We start from the raw sequence: 13256 nt of genomic DNA, 5'->3' as shown, positions 1-13256 counted from the left end.
GTCCTAACTGGAAAGAGCAGACTGTTCCATGCTGATCCATTTATTGATTTTTTTTTTTAGCCAGCAGATAACTCCCCACATTTTTTAAAGGGGTTTTCATATTGTTTTGAGAGGGAGCTAGATTTGTGAAAGATCGCCATAACAGTGAAAATAGCATATTTTTTCAAAATTGAAGATAATGTAAGCATGGCAGTTGAAAAGAGTACTGGGTCCACCCAATTTTAAATCTTCACTCCAATCAAAGTAGCAGAGAAAGTGAAGTATGTCACAGAAAATTACATTAACAACAAAACAAAACAAAACAATGCAGGCTAATTGCTGATTGCTAATGCTACCAGTCATATGCAAAGTCTTGGGTCGAATGTGTGACCCACCTGCCCCTGGGACTTTCAAATTGCAGGAAACCACCAGCAATGTGAAGCTGTCACTTTGTCCTCTGAGTAAAACTGTGTTGTGTTTTATGAACAGAAAACGCCATTAAATAAGTGGGGAACTAAAAATTAATCAGTAATGAAAATTATTTGATTTTTCAATACAGTCGTCACAGTGACTGTAGATAAGAGCATTTACATGTGGACTTTAGATATTTGTTGGGCCCACTCTCATGAGAATGAAGTGAGACAGATGCTCAGGTCAGTTATTCAGAAGCATACCACATCAAAGTCCCACCAAAGTCAGCTACTATTGTCTCAGTCCCAAGAAACCCTGCTTTGGACAGTCTGATCACAGACTTGTTAAACTCAAGCAAATGCTGCATGAATGTATTGTTAAAATGTGACTAGTAGTTAAAGGTAGGGTGAGACTAGAAAAGTGCCATATGTCGGTAGAGGTGGGAAGTAATTAAGTACTAATACTTTCTTACTGTACTTAAGTAGAACTTTTCAGGTATCTGTACTTCAGTGAAGTAGTCATTTTTTCTGACAACTTTTTACTTATATTCCCTAAATTCTTAAACAAGTATCTGCACTTTGTACTCCTTACTTTTTAAAAGCAGGCTTGTTATTTTTGATTTAAGGCATATGAGGGAAGCTATTAGCTCGTCACTGCGAGCCTTCAAACATCAAACTGATTTGAACCAAAACAGTAACACGTCACAGGCAATCCTATTCGTTTATCAATCGCCAGGTGATGCCACAAACCGGTTGGTTTGCTGTACTGTGATGGAATTAAAGTAAAGATGAGTGTGTGACTAGTGCGCAGTGGTTGTCTAGTAAACAGTATGGACAGGATGGAAATCAGCCAGGACAACTAATGAAACATCTGCTTACATCTGGTTGAAGTCAGGTGTATAAATCCACATAGAGCAACAGGCCAGCTGATCACAGCCTGTACATTAACAAAATCTACTGGAGCTCTTAATAGAAATGATAGTGAGTTGTACTTCTTTTTTTCCCCCACATTGAGCCATTCAAAACATCAGCACTGACGAAACACCAATGAAATCCTTTACATCGTCTTCTTCTTTTTACCATCTGGGATGAGTGAAGGTGATGTTGTACTGTTTTGCCCAGCGTGCAAACACACGTTTCTCTGTAATAAAACGATGTTGGCCCTGACTTCACCTGTTCTCATGCTGGAAGTATGTTGCACATTCATTAACCCACCAGCGATCGTAGTAGTGGTATCGCACCTTCTTGATTCCGGGCGTTCTTATGGGAAATAAAACACATTTCTGGTGAAATGGTTTTTAATATGTCTGTGAGTTTTAATAATGGGTTGAAGTTTTGTAAAAGGACAGCATGAGTCTTAATGTTATACTCACCCACAGTGATTGGGTGGAACCATCCCATATGCTTTGATGTTATCACATATCTCAATGGCTATGACCATTGTGAACCAGCCTGTACTCAGCTACGAGTGAGATTGGTCTCTGAGCAAGAGAAAAGCGATATATGAATGTGATATAATTCAACAAGAAGAATAAGAAAAGACATTTTGTCAGCACACTTGATACTCACCGGTCATATCCTGTCTCTCTTAGGAAAAGATCATCAAATGTGAGCATCTTGCTAGGGGTGACAGTCAAATAGGAGATGTCTCTGTAGGTCATGCTGACTCTCTGGAGCGATCCATAAAAGGCTGCTTTGGGATCTTTTCTTATCTTGTACGGAGGTCCCCAGAAGATGATCACAGAGTGGCTGTCTGTACGTCGTAGGAACTCATTGGGGTTTCGGAACACATAGGACACACTGGAGTGGCCCCCGACATCAGATTCATACCCCGTCGTAGGAGCGTCGTTAATGCAGATCACACACTCAGTGTGGTCGATCTCATCTCCCACTCTACTACCCAGGATGTGGCCAGAGCTGGTCAAAAAAGCACAGTTATGACATTGCATGGTCATACTCTGAGAAGGAAACATGAGAAGGAGCTTTTTAAGTAAATGTGTTCAAACCATTGACTGTAGAAACTATTGACTGTTTTCTACAGTCAATGGTTCAAACAGCAACTGTCAGGGACAGTGGTGTGGAAATATGACTCGACAGATTTTCATCTGCACTTGCACTATGTCAGTTGATTTATTCTTAAAAAGTGACGATACTAAAACAAAGTGCTAAATCTAGTCAACATTGTCAACAACAATATGTTAATTGGCCTTTTTTAGCAACACGGCTCATTTAAATGTGCGTAAGTTCAACTTTTGTTAACCTGAGAAATGACAAAAGAAAATTTAGAGTCAGAAAACATCTGAATGAATATTAAAAGTTCATATTCTTTTAATCACCAAATCACTGAAATGTGTGAGAATCCACTACAGAAAGATCAATGCTGTAGGTTTTAATGATCCAGTCAGAAAAGATGATTCTAACGGTGCGCACACACCGAACGCGAAAGAGGCGGCCAGAGCGTCAGGTTCACATGTAAAGTCAATGGAAAGAGCACGATGACACGCGATTGCGCGTCCGGCGAAAATGCGGAGGCAGATTTGCGTCGGGAAAACGCCAAAACCCGTGAAATGCGCGTCAGTGTACCGCGTGGGGCGCGTGTGACTCGCGAAAGAAAACCACGCGCGTCAGGTTGTGTGTTGCATTTTGTGCACACGCTGAGTTGGAAAATATGAACTCCGGTGTCAAATCACGCCCCGACAACCAATCAGGAGCCTGGTGACGTGGCTGTAACTAGGTCAAAGGGGCAGATCCAGTCACTCCGTATGGAGGAAAAGCTCATCTGTGCCGTGGCTAATCATCCAGAGCTAAATGATGCTAGTTGCTACTTCTACCGAGACAGGAATAAAACGGACCTAGCTTGGAGGCACATTAGTGAGGAGATTGGGCAACCTGGTAAGTTCATTCATTCTGCTTTTTCATTTCCAGACTGACCCAATGAAACCGTGCAAAAGCTAGCAAGCCCACCTACTGTCCTGATATTTTCCCACTGATGTCCAAATACCTTTCCGCTAACAAGATAATGTGTTTATTCAGAGGACATCTGCAGCACAACACATCTGGCACAACTTCCTCCCACATTTCCGGTTCACGCGCGTGGAAACATGCAATTTTTCCCTGGACACGCGTTGAGGTGCAAATGTGCACGCGTGACATTAGGGGCGTTTGGGCGTTTTCGCTCGCCTCTTTCGCGTCCGGTGTGAACGCACCGTTAAAGTCATCAACTGACTCCAAATGCCCAGATCTGAACCACCTGTTTGCTGAAAACAAATCCACCAATCAAACGAGTCTAAATTTTATGGCCCAATCAGAATGCTTGATCCAGTTGTCCAGGACTAACTACTGACTTACTATTACTCTGTGGCAAGACCCTGTCAAATCTGCCTCGGTGCACCTGTTGAACAACTGCTTCTAAATCCAAGACCCTAACTCCCATCAAAATCATTTTCAAATGGTGACGATCCTGAGGACTTGTTCCATACAACAGTGTGTTCTTCATGTTCTTGCTGTCAAAAATTTGGCTACAGGAGCAATTAAAAAAGTGGGGTTATACCTGCTGTTGAGACAAACTCCTGACTGAAAATACAATGTATTTCTGTGGGTCGGTTAGAGGGTTATCTCTCCACTTGGATCCACACAGTTCAAAAAGTTTACATCTCTGAGCTTTGAAAGACACACTGTTGGAAAGACAACAACGATGGCTACGTTTTGAGGGTAAAATGGTGGCTGTAGAGCAAACACTGTGCACACAGCAGCAGTTGAAACATAAGATTTTAAGATTAATCTTGGCAGTGACAGACAGAGCTCATTAAGCAGGCAGGTGTGAGCCTGGTTGCTATAGCGACTCCAGCCTGTGGCACCACACACACGCACACACACAAGCTGTGTCCCAAAACGTCGGCTGCATCCTCCGGAGGCCGCATTTGAAGGCCGATTATGTCACAGCCAGGCGACGAAGGCTGTCCCAATTCGTCGACTCCTTTAAATGCGGCCGACAAATGCGTCCTTCATTTCCCCGAATTTGAAGGATGGGTCGGGTATGTCCTTTGTGGCCCACCATATCCCAGAATTCATAGCACGGCCCAGCCAAATTTCAGCTGCCAACAATGGCGGCCGCTACTAAGTTTTAAAATTAGTCTTATTAATCTTTCTGGGTCACAAAATAAACTTTTAACATATTTTCAGGCGAGAAAGTAGCTGTGTAAATTACAAATATCTGCTTGGTTTATCAAGACATCGCATATTTGCAAAAGTGCGCCGACGTTTTCGGAGACGTCTGTTACCCACCTGCTCGATAGCAAGCCGGGGGGTTCAATGGTCACTCCAGCCGGCGAGAGCAGCGGACTCCTGGCTTCATCGTTTTCAGACCCCCGCTCTTTCGCTACTCAGGTTAAACATGATATACAAGTCACTCGGATAACTTAAAAATGTAATTGTTTGGCTTTTTTCGGTGTTTTATTTGTTCCGGAGTAAATCGGGTTGGCTGAGATCAAAGTTATTAGATTATTCGATTAAATAAAACTTTATTAATCCATCGGGTGGGTTCCTCCGGGATTTTCACACAGCTGAATAAACATCAAACAGAAAACTGATTAAACTGAAGTGTGAGACGGTCGAGAATTTACGCCAGTGTCCTGTTATATTTTAGATAGCAAGGAGCAAAGAGCCGAGTTTATTAAACTCCACCGAGACAGCGGTGACGCAAATCTGAAGGCTAGACCGTCCCATTTCACAGCCTCGCACTTCCGGCCTTCTTGGTCTTCGAAGGACCCGGCCCACGTAGACCGCGAAGGCCGGGTCCTCCGAAGGATGCAGCCGACGTTTTGGGACACAGCTACAGACAGCAGCCCCTCTCTTCTGCTGCTTTAAATGAACAGAAAAGTAATAGTGAAATAAATGCTTCCCAAGAAAAAACTACAAGTCGTATTGACAAAATTCTTTCACCGTGAGCGCCAGCAATGTCCAGTCTACCTAATTCTCAGTTTTCATGCCTGTGGAGTGTATTATATGGACGTGGTGACAGTGGAAAGACAGCCTGCTCTTCTGATTTTCAAACGAACCTTCTGAGCCATTTTAACATTAAAGTCTATGGAGTTTAAAGAGTTGGAGGGAGGAGGCTGTGCTTTGGTGACATTTATGAAAGAACCATAAGACCTATTACAATAGTAAACACATTGGATGAAAGAGGACAGCGATGGCTACGTTTTGAGGGTAAAATCAGACCTGTAGAGCAAACGCTGCGGACACAGCAGCAGTTTTAAAAAAGATTTTAAGATTAATTTTCTTGCTCCTCTCATTCTAGCAGTTGAGCTGTCTCACTCTAGCCCCAACATTCTGTCCCATACACACCCATTATAAACTCTGAAACGGCTGAAAAAACATCATGAAACTTAAACTGGAACTGAAGAAAAAGTATAATAGATATTGAAAAGATAAATACAAGTTCAATAGTTGAATGTCTTGTCTTCGTTTTAAAGTTTGAATGGTGGCTCTACGTCAATGTATGTGGAAGTAGATACAGTTGAAAGAGGAGTAAGTTAAAGGAGAATTTGAATGGTCTCCCCATTGAAATACATGGGAAATTTTTGTTGAAAAAAGTTGAATAAAATTAAAAATATAAATGTTAAAAATGAGAAAAATAGAAGCACACTTGTCCAAAAGAAGAGGAATCTAATGGAGTTTGAATGGTTTTTCTAAGTTGAACGGTTTTGAAGGAGTTAGCGTCCAAAAAACGTACGGAATAGATAGTGAAAAATAATAATAAAGAAACAGAAGAACAATACTGTGAATGCTTTTCAAGCATTCACACTAATAAAGATTTGAATAACAATGAACTAACTCAGCAGGCTGGCAGACAGAACACACGGTACAAGAAGAGGGTAGATCCCGACACAGACAGAGAGGAACACAGGGCTTAAATACACAGAGGGAGCAATCAGGGACTGGGAAACAGGAGGGAAACACAGCTGGGGCAAATCAGGCCTAATGAGACAAAGGAAGCAAAACCAGACACATTAACAAGAGACACGGACTTTCAAAGTAAAACAGGAAACACAGACTGAACTTACAGACACAGACTCACAAGCAGGCACTGCAACAGAGGGAACAGAGACGTGGGACCAGGGCAGACACAGACACTGACTGGACACAGAATAGAGGGAGTATGGAAACCAAAACCTGAGAACTACATAATCAAACACCAAGAAGAACTGGGGGAAAAATAGAAATGCAAAACAGAAACCACAACCTTCACAAAAATAAACTAAGAAGAGAACACAAATAAAGGGTACAAAACAGAAACCACTGGGTCAACGACCCAGGAACCCTAACAGGGTCGGTATGAGGGCTGGACTGGGACAAAAAAATTGAACAGGGCATTTTGACTAGAGACTGGCCCACCAGTTATTATAGGAAAAGCCATAAAGCCTTTGAATGAAAACAAATCCTGTTGTGACAGTGATGTACACTGTCTTGTTGGTATATGTATGATTTCTATAAATTTTACATCAGATAAAAACTTTCGTTGTAAGATTTGCATAATTATTTATTAAAAGCGAGACATTTTAAATGAGAATAAGAAAGAAAAGTATTTCTTTGTGCCCCCCTTTCCCTGTTAATGCCCAACCTGACCCCCTAGCAAAACTTTGCTAGAGCCGCCCCTGCACAGTTACCAGCTGTCAGCTACTTAGAAAAGGATCCTGGTGTTATTTGTCTCTCAGAAACAGTTCATAACTTCCCTTCAACTCATTCATGTCACCTTAAAGGTAACCCTGTTTCTCTATCACCTGTTCAGCTCTGATGATTCAGTAAGGACATCTCCTGGTTTCATCTTCATTTTTCCCTCTCGCCACATATCCAAACCGATATCACTATCAGTAACATCATAGCACCCACCCAGCTGTATAGAAACTCCGTCATGCTAGCTAGTATGCAGTACGAGTTATTGTAACTGACTGTAAAATGTCAGCACAATGAAAATAAACTACACCTAAACTTGGTTTATATCTGACCCAGATAGACTGCAGGTCATAACTTCTTACCTGAAGTTCAGTTCACCTGACACTCGGACCGGCGGCTGCCTCAAGTCTGCCTCACCTTTCCTTCATCTACCTGCTGGCTCTGTGGAAGCTCCGCCATAGCCACCACCAAACAACTGAGTTATTTTTACACATCGGCCAGCATCTGGCCAATCCACCACCTTTCATTGCTTATACCGTTACAAAAACAACAACAACAAAACCATTGGCCATCCAGCTATGGTCGGTACGAGGGAAATTTCTTTTGCAGTTCGTCTGAAAAGATGCGCTTGCGCTTTGGGATCTTTTAAACATCATTAGGCGCGTTGCTGCGCGCTGTCAGTCCCGTCTGTGAGCGTACAAGTGCTCACAAAGCAGCAGTTCGGGGATGACGTCACACACATGGGTCCTCTGTCGGAATACAGGAAAACCCGGACATTTTTATCAATCTCGAAAATCCCCCCGGACTCCCCAGACAGAACGTGAAAAGTGGACATGTCTGGGGAAAAGAGGACGGTTGGTCACCCTAGTGTAAGTCGCCCCGTGTTTCTGGTTTCAGTGTTAGTTCCACGTTTCTCAGTGTTTTGTTTCTAGTTCTCATGTTCTGGCTTTAGTTAGTTTTTTTGCTAGTTTTTGTTTATAGACAATTCTCCCAGCAATAAAGCTGCTGCTTTGAGTTCACCTTTTGTATTGGTATCCGATCAATACCAGCATGATTGGATCGATACTCTGCTTTTATCCTTCAGCAATACTGGCCCCTGTATTTAATTGGTATTGGATCGATACCAAAATTTGTAGTTTGGCACAGCACTACTGTGAATGAGGGAAAGTGTGAATGTTGGATGTTTTTGTTGAAATGTCCAGGCAAGTATATACCTGTCTGTTAAATGAGTGAGATATACGTGTTCATATTGCGTCAATTAACACACAACATCGGGTTTTTTATTTTTTATATGAAGTTGAAGTCTTCCAGTCTTTCAACATATTCAGTACAGTCACCATCTCCCTCAGTGAACTCTATGAGTGAAGCAATCAAAGCCAATGAGCTAATGAAATGCAAACTGCTACTTCAGCTCCCATGCTCAATAAAAACTGCTCTTTCCTTTTTTCTTTTGTCTTTTTTCCTGATGGATAAACCACTGCCAATCCCAACAGGGTGCAACGCAAACCAACGAACACACAGTAACATAATCACTTCTGCGACATCCCCCAGTTGTGGTTCTGTTTGTGTTAATGAAGATATTACATGAACTGTCCAGTTTTCCCACAGGTAAATAATATTTTCAAAAATTCATGGATTTAAATCTGGATCGAGTTCAGAAGTTAATCATTTTTAAACTCGGTCAAACCCGACCTCTTGCAAAATTTTCATCTAAATCCATCCATTGTTTTGGGTAATCCTGCTTACGACCAAAAAAACCTGAACCCACTACATGACCTCACCTTAGGTGTGATTATGGACCAGACTGCAATTTGTGGATTACAGTTTGTGATTTTTAAAACCTGTGTGCTTACTTAAAAATGTACAGACTATTTGTAAAATCATTTAAACAGAGTAAACGCCTGCAAACATCACAAAGTGAGCATGAACACGGGTTAGCAACACTGCCTCATCAATCCATGAGGCAGCGATGATTGTGAACCAGCATTACCAGATCTTTGAAGGTGATTCAATTCCAAGACGTAGTTAGGTTACATATCAACTTGTACATACTTGTTCTGTTCATCAAGAATGCATTCGTCAAGAAAAAGTCTTGCAGTCTTTCAACATATTCAGTCCAGTTGACGTCTCCCTCAGCAAACTATGTGAGCGACCCGATCGTATCCACAGTGCAAACTAACTGTAAACTGCTACTTCAACCCCAAACTTACTGTCTTTTAGTCTCGTTGTCAAAAAGGTGTTATAACCTCAGGATAATAATAAACTGAAAGTTATGTGCCTTTGTTGAACTGTTAATGAATTTTTTTCTTGTTGCTTCTCCAGGAAGCCACATCACTTACAATTGCATGATCTGCCAAGCCCAAAGATTCCAGGATGCAGCACCCACAAACACACAATAACACAATCACTCTCTCTACATTGGTAAATAGTCTTCCCAAAACTTCCTGGTTCCAAAATCTAGATTATTGCTAGAAGTTAATCACTTTTAAGTTTCATCCAACTCCACCTTTTGCAAAGATTTTCATCTAAATTTTTATCAATCTCAAAAATCCCCCGGACGCCCCAGACAGAACGTGAAAAGTGGACATGTCTGGGGAAAAGAGGACGGTTGGTCACCCTAGTGTAAGTCGCCCCGTGTTTCTGGTTTCAGTGTTAGTTCCACGTTTCTCAGTGTTTTGTTTCTAGTTCTCATGTTCTGGCTTTAGTTAGTTTTTTTGCAAGTTTTTGTTTTTGGACAATTCTCCCAGCAATGAAGCTGCTGCTTTGAGTTCACCTTTTGCATTCAAGTACTGCATTTTAGAGGTGGGCAGATTGATCCAACTATCGATAGTATCGATACCAACACTAGTATTGGTATCCGATCAATACCAGCATGATTGGATCGATACTCTGCTTTTATCCTTCAGCAATACTGGCCCCTGTATTTAATTGGTATTGGATCGATACCAAAATTTGTAGTTTGGCACAGCACTACTGTGAATGAGGGAAAGTGTGAATGTTGGATGTTTTTGTTGAAATGTCCAGGCAAGTATATACCTGTCTGTTAAGTGAGTGAGATAAACGTGTTCATATTGCGTCAATTAACACACAACTTCGGGTTTTTTATTTCTATATGAAGTTGAAGTCTTCCAGTCTTTCAACATATTCGGTACAGTCATCATCTCCCTCAGTGAACTCTATGAGTGAAGCAATCAAAGCCAATGAGCTAATGAAATGCAAACTGCTACTTCAGCTCCCATGCTCAATAAAAACTGCTCTTTCCTTTTTTCTTTTGTCTTTTTTCCTGATGGATAAACCACTGCCAATCCCAACGGGGTGCAACGCAAACCAACAAACACACAGTAACATAATCACTTCTGCGACATCCCCCAGTTGTGGTTCTGTTTGTGTTAATGAAGATATTACATGAACTGTCCAGTTTTCCCACAGGTAAATAATATTTTCAAAAATTCATGGATTTAAATCTGGATCGAGTTCAGAAGTTAATCATTTTTAAACTCGGTCAAACCCGACCTCTAGCAAAATTTTCATCTAAATCCATCCATTGTTTTGGGTAATCCTGCTTACGACCAAAAAAACCTGAACCCACTACATGACCTCACCTTAGGTGTGATTATGGACCAGACTGCAATTTGTGGATTACAGTTTGTGATTTTTAAAACCTGTGTGCTTACTTAAAAATGTACAGACTAATTGTAAAATCATTTAAACAGAGTAAACGCCTGCAAACATCACAAAGTGAGCATGAACACGGGTTAGCAACACTGCCTCATCAATCCATGAGGCAGCGATGATTGTGAACCAGCATTACCAGATCTTTGAAGGTGATTCAATTCCAAGACGTAGTTAGGTTACATATCAACTTGTACATACTTGTTCTGTTCATCAAGAATGCATTCGTCAAGAAAAAGTCTTGCAGTCTTTCAACATATTCAGTCCAGTTGACGTCTCCCTCAGCAAACTATGTGAGCGACCCGATCGTATCCACAGTGCAAACTAACTGTAAACTGCTACTTCAACCCCAAACTTAATGTCTTTTAGTCTCGTCATCAAAAAGGTGTTATAACCTCAGGATAATAATGAACTGAAAGTTATGTGCCTTTGTTGAACTGTTAATGAATTTTTTTTCCTGTTGCTTCTCCAGGAAGCCACATCACTTACAATTGCATGATCTGCCAAGCCCAAAGATTCCAGGATGCAGCACCCACAAACACACAATAACACAATCACTCTCTCTACATTGGTAAATAGTCTTCCCAAAACTTCCTGGTTCCAAAATCTAGATTATTGCTAGAAGTTAATCACTTTTAAGTTTCATCCAACTCCACCTTTTGCAAAGATTTTCATTTAAATCCATGCATTGTTTTGAGTAATCCTGCTAACAAATAAACCAAACCCATCACATGACCTAACTGCCAGAAGTGTAATTATGGACCAGACTGCATTTTGTGGATTACAGTTTGTGATTTTTAAAACCTGTGTGCTTACATACTGATTGTAACGTCATTTAAGCAGAAAAACGCCTGCAAACAGCAGGAACATGAACCTGGATTAGCTGTTTAGATGCTGCAGTATCCAGATCAAACAATCATTGTGTGATTTAAGTGCAGACTTTCAGATTTAATGCAAGGTGTCTTAGAATTTCATCTATTTTTATATCATTACACCATTTCATGTCAAATGAAGCAAACATATTATCCGAAGTTGTTTCGATCTGTATTTTATAGCTTTTTGCTGTAATTCTAATGTAATTTTAAATAAGAGGCCCAAAGAGATGTTAGTGCAAATGAGGGACGTCATCAGGCTGAAAAACACAAATAAATCTAACAAAGAGACAGCAGAAACTTTAGAATTGTCCAAATCAGTTGTTAAAACAAATTAATGCACTGACTACCTCAGCAACACCAAAACCCTTGAAAAACCATATAAGACAAATGAAGTGCATGCTGAATTATTTCCATGGTAAAGTAAAACATCTAACCAAGTCAAGAACACCCTTGAGAAAGCCTGTGTATCATAGTGGAAGCCTACACGTAAGAGACATGAGATGCCTTCATGAATATAGATAGATATTTATATAGACAGACAGATTTTTTTTTCTTTTAAATCCCAACTTGAGAATACTGCACAGTATATTTTCTCTTGCTAATACTGCCCTCTTCTGGAAAGAGATCTCAGATGTCATTCCTGGAAACTGCTGGACCACTGTTGCCTTCACCCTCCATATTTTCTCAAGCACCTCTCTCAGCTTTTCATGTTCCTTTTTCCAGATGTTGCTATTACTTGGTATAGCTACATCTACCTATATGTCTGTCTTCCTGTGCCTGTCCACAACTACTATTTCTGATTGGTTAGCCATTACCAGTTTGTTCATCTGTATCTGAAAGACCCACAAGATCTTAGCTTGGACATTCTCAACCACCCTAGTATGCTATTTTGACCTTGGGACTTCCAGTCTATACTTGGCACAGATGTTCCAGTGTACTATGCCAGCTACTTGGTTATGGCGTTCTATGAATGCCTTACTTGATAGCGTCTTCCACCCTGCTGTTATGTGCTCTATTGTCTCAGGGGCAATGATTAGTGCCTCTGTGCTGTCTTTCAGTCCATTTTTGACCAGCTATTGGTAGGATTTTTCAGTATCAGCCACTTCTTCTATCTCGTATATGCGATCTATCCTTCCATGATGGTTCCTCTTCTTGCTCATCTTCTTTCTTGGGTTTCTGCAGCCTGATGTATTCACTAAGCACATGATCAGTTCTTCCTGGCGTACTTATGGATGTTTGTTGTTTCATTCTGGATAGGGGTTCTGGCACTCACTATTCCTTCCTTCTGCTTAACATACAGTCTCAAGATGCTGGACTTGGGGTGAAACCATTCATACATAATTAGTGCAATGTATTATACTAATTTGCCTGTGAATTATCAGCAAGTATTTATTTCAAACTAATGCATATTGTACTTGGAGTAATTAATTAAAGTCAAAATATTGCAGCATGTAAAGTTCTAATCCAGGTTTGTGATCATTGTGTGATGCTTGCATGCGTTGCAGCTTAAATCACATTAGCAGTCACAAACTGGAATCCACAAATTACCGTCAGATCCATAATAACACCTTTGACAGTGAGGTCATGCAGTGGGTTCGGTTTGTGTGTGTGTGTGTGTGTGTGTGTGTGTGTGTGTGTGTGTGTG

At 40.9% G+C, this 13256-nt stretch overlaps 1 pseudogene; it reads right to left on the bottom strand.

The window, feature by feature from the left end:
- Nucleotides 1-686: 686 nt before the first annotated feature.
- LOC109202250 (alpha-N-acetylgalactosaminide alpha-2,6-sialyltransferase 6-like) lies at nt 687-2362 on the bottom strand (annotated as a pseudogene).
- Between the last annotated feature and the right edge of the window lie 10894 nt (nt 2363-13256).

The sequence above is a fragment of the Oreochromis niloticus genome, linkage group LG5, assembly GCF_001858045.2.
Source record: "Oreochromis niloticus isolate F11D_XX linkage group LG5, O_niloticus_UMD_NMBU, whole genome shotgun sequence".
NCBI classification, from domain to species: domain Eukaryota; kingdom Metazoa; phylum Chordata; class Actinopteri; order Cichliformes; family Cichlidae; genus Oreochromis; species Oreochromis niloticus.
The sequence above is the reverse complement of the archived record's forward strand: the minus strand, read 5'-3'. Positions and strand labels throughout refer to the sequence as shown.